This window comes from Mastomys coucha, unplaced genomic scaffold (assembly GCF_008632895.1).
Source record: "Mastomys coucha isolate ucsf_1 unplaced genomic scaffold, UCSF_Mcou_1 pScaffold15, whole genome shotgun sequence".
NCBI classification, from domain to species: domain Eukaryota; kingdom Metazoa; phylum Chordata; class Mammalia; order Rodentia; family Muridae; genus Mastomys; species Mastomys coucha.
Genome location: NW_022196897.1, coordinates 110,871,067 through 110,875,359, shown reverse-complemented (window position 1 = coordinate 110,875,359; position 4,293 = coordinate 110,871,067).

Here is a 4,293-nt window from a genome sequence, read left to right as displayed (position 1 = left end):
TTAAGGAAATCTAGGTTTTGTCTTTTGTCTTTTGTGAAACTTAATGCCATCTTTGATAAATATTTTAAGAAATTCTACCTATGCTTTCATGTCTCAGGATTCCTTGGAGTGACAGGAGAAAAATGAATCTTAGATAAAAATATCAACTGACTCCTAACCCGGAGTTCTGTCTCTCTAGAGTCAGCCCTATTACCATTACACCTATGCCTCAAGCACCCATCACAGCTGTACACTGTGCAGTAAGTTGGCTCATGTCTCTCTCCTGGAGGTCCCTTCTAAGGCAGACCTCGTCTCTTTGTGGTGCCCTCTGCCCTTGGTGCCAGCACAAAGCAGTACATATTCATCAAAGAGTAAGTGAATGTAAGGACGAAATGGCCAATGAACTCAGATGCATCCGGGTTTCCTGCCTTGTTCATCTTTGAAAATGAGTCCATCTCCTCCTCAGAGAATAGACACAGTATGGGTGTCCTGGGGATGTCATTAACAACTGTGACAGAGAGCATTGGAGGACAGGTCCCTTCATGGCGCATGACTTGAAGTCTCTTCTAAGTCCTTGGGACACTAAGAATCAGTCACTATGATAGGACCAGAAGTCTAGACCAGATGCTGTACCTGAAAGTGTGTGTTTGAAAGCAATGCAGAATTATGAAAAGAATGGTCTTTCCCACTGAAAATACAAGCTTCGACCTGGTAGGACAGCTCAGTAGGTAAAGGTATTTGCTATAAACTGAGTCTGGCAACCTGAATCTGATCCCAGGAACCAACCAAAGGTGGAAAAAGAGAACTGAGTTCTCAAAATTGCCCTCTAGAATGCATGCATCTGCACACATACACACTTATTTAATAATGTTTTGGAAAAAAATAAACAATTGAATTTTTGCAGCTCAATTTTCTGAACCTAGAGCTAAACAGAAACAAAAACAAAACATTTAAAGGTGTAACAAAAAAAACCCAAACTTAAACTTCTTAACTCATTTTAAAAAATTATTACTAAACTTTGGAGAGCCTGAAATAGAAGATCTATTTTTTCAGCTGTTCGTTTCAAAGCAAGAGGCCGTTAATTGCTAGAGGCACTTGGTTCTTATCCTCTGAATTGAAAAGTGTTCAAAGACCTCCAAGGGTCTACTCCCATGTGGCAAAATCTGGAACAAGTAACAGTTTGTTAGAGTAGAAAAGCAGAAAAAAATAATTCATATATCTTATTTAAAACTATTTTTATAAAAATCAAACAAAACAAACAACAACAACAAAACTTCTCTGGAAGAAGACGAAATTGTGCCCAGGGAAGAACTGAAGTATCTGGGTTGGTTCAGTGAGAGTCAGCGCATACCTTCTCCTTGACGGAGATCTAGGAACCCTGCTGAACACACAGGTCACATTAATGGGGATCAGCCCCGTTTTCCTGGCTTCAGGAGCTGTTATCATCTGGACAGTTCTTAGGTGAAACATCTGCCTTTGCTCACTGCAATTTATTAGGAACAGAGCCTGATGCTCCCAGGACAATATCTCCTCACAGGAGAGGCTCTGCGTAAAAGAGAATGCCATTACCTCAGGCCTCTGCTTCCCACCTCTTCCCTGTCTTTCCCACATGATGAAAGCTGCTGGAGCTGCCAGCTTTTGATGAGAAGTTCTCCCATTTTCGGGGAACTTATCACCTGGCTTCCCTCCTGTCCCTCCTGTTCGTTCCTCCTCCCTCATATTAATTTCCCTTTCCTCCAAAAGGGATGTGCTTTTGCCAAGGATTCACAATCTTTAATGTGTTCTTTCAAAACAGGGAAATGCAGTCAGGAAAGAGGAGAGATGGTGATTTCTCTCTTCCCAGCCACAGTCATCCAGCTAGTTTTACAACGTTGGAGGTTTACTGGTGCCTTCTTGCTCTGAGATGGCACTGCTCTCTATGTAAATCCCCTGCTTATGCTTAACCAATGACATGGATGCCTTCTTGTTCCCAGTGGAATTGGGGTATAGAGAACGGGTACCTAAGTGTGCCAAAATCCTGAGGCAATGACACTAATCTAATTAGTAACTCCTCGGCTTCCCTTAACTCTGAACCCATTTAATTGTCCCGATTTCTCATTTAGCTCAAAGTTAATTTATCTGTTAAAATGATGTAAGTGGTGAATCATACCTAATTAACTGGAGCTGCCAGAGTGGAGAAGGTGGTAATGTTCCTTTTCACAAACTCTAAGCTAAGCCGACACAAATATGCTAACCAAAGGATGGGTCATGGGTCAGAACTGAGAGTCAACAGGCAATGTGCTCACCTAACATATATGAATCCCTGGGTTCCATCTAGCAGCATTGTCTAAAACAGGGCATGGTGGCACAGACTGCAATCCCAGCACTTGGGAGATAAAGACTGGAGGACCAGAGCTTCAAGGTCACCCTCAGTTACACTTAGAGTTCGGGGCCAGCTTTGGCTATGTCACAAGACCCTGTCTCAAAAAATAATACTCATAAAATAAAAGATAAAGCACTGGTCAGCTGGTGTCTAGGTGTCTGTGTCATTCTGGGGGTGGTAGTGAGTCTTGCTGGCCTTCACTCTTCTTTAGCTATTTTAATGGAGCAGCAGGGAGAGAAAGGTTGTGTCTACCTGAGAATCTGCCCAAGATGTCAATGCACCAAGAAGTCAGTCATTCTCGGAAGTTCTTTCAAGCTTTCTGTGGCTCCCAGAAAGGCATCAATGTATCTCCATATGGGATGCTGCAAGTGATACTTGTGACACATTGGCTAGCTTCCCCAGGAGGGAATGCTAGCGAGGGATGTCTAATGGAACAGAACTTGAACTTATTTTAGCTAGAAAAGCTGCCAATAGTCTTGGTGTCTGGATATTTGCAGAAAGTCACCACAAGACAGATAGATGATCCTGGTGTTTCTCTGTAACAAAGACTTAGCTGCTCTCAGGGGAGAAATGTGCACCACTCTGTCCAGGATCAGAACATGGAGGGGGCGTTAGATTTTGTTTGTTTGTTTGGTGGAAATCACCAGAATTAAGGTTTCTCTGAGACAGCAAGACAGTTCTGACAGAGGCACCCTAGAACACCAAAGGTCCAAATGGGCACTGATGCAGGTAGGAAGGAGGAATCCAGACAGACAGACAGACAGGATGTCAGGGTCTTAGGAAGATCAGGTGTAGAGTCTAGTCTGCGTTAGACTCTGACTGGTTCATCCCAGTAAGATTTTATTTAGGCGTTGGGAATCCATTTTATGACCCATTGGTGCCTTCTGAAGGCTACCTTCTGAAGAATTATACCTTTTTTTGTTCATCTATTGGCCTGATAATAGTCATGATTAACAATTTTGACTACTCATATAACAGTAAATTCAGAAGGGTTTTTTGTTTGTTTGTTTGTTTGTTTGTTTGTTTTCTTACAACACAGGGAAGGTGGACTCTGTCTGGCCTTAGAGCTAGACATATGAGAAGATCACATTCAGGGCTGTCTGAACATCTGATCACCAGACGATAGGCATGGGGCAACTGGTGGTGACTTAGCAAAGTGACTCTTTGGACAGAACCATTCTTAAAGAGGGCAGAGTCCAGCACATAAGGTCCATACAGCTGAAACATCCTAGTTAACACAGATGCAAAGGAACTTCGGGGACAAAAATAACTGGGATAGAGCTAAGAATGAAACTCAGAGGTAGATCACTGGCCTACCACCTGTTCAAAGTACTGGTTCAATTCCCAGAATCTCAAATGTCACCAGGGAGGACAAGGAGAAAGAGGAGGAAGAGGAGGCTATAAGATGGCAGTATCACCAAACAGCACAAAAAGGGCAGGATCACAATGGTGCTCCTTGGTCCAATAGAGTATTCGCTTGGCAAGATGAAAAGGCCCTAGTCAGTGTCAGCTCCAGCATCAGTGAGAATAAATAATTTCTGTGGATGCCTTAGCAATGGCCATTATACTACATACAGAGATTATGGTGGTATGGTAGTCACAGTTCTGGGGGCTGGGGGGACAATGCTGGAGGCTAGACCCTGGCATCTAGCCAGTAAAAAAATGACAGAATCTTATTGGTTATGACTGTATTGGTTAGGTTCCCCAGTGGTACTTGGGGATACAGTTCTGGATTCTGAATGCTTAGAAAAGAAGCATCCCATGGCAACCTTGACTGGCATTCTCTGGGGAAAGGTAAGTTACACACTCGGGTTCAGTTATGGGGAAAGACTCAAAGGCCACTGCCGGGCTGCAATTCAGATATCAAGAAGTTGTTAGACAAAGATGCTCTCCCATTGCTGGGCATGTTTGCTACTGAGGTATGCTCTCCCATTGCTGGGCATGTTTGCTAC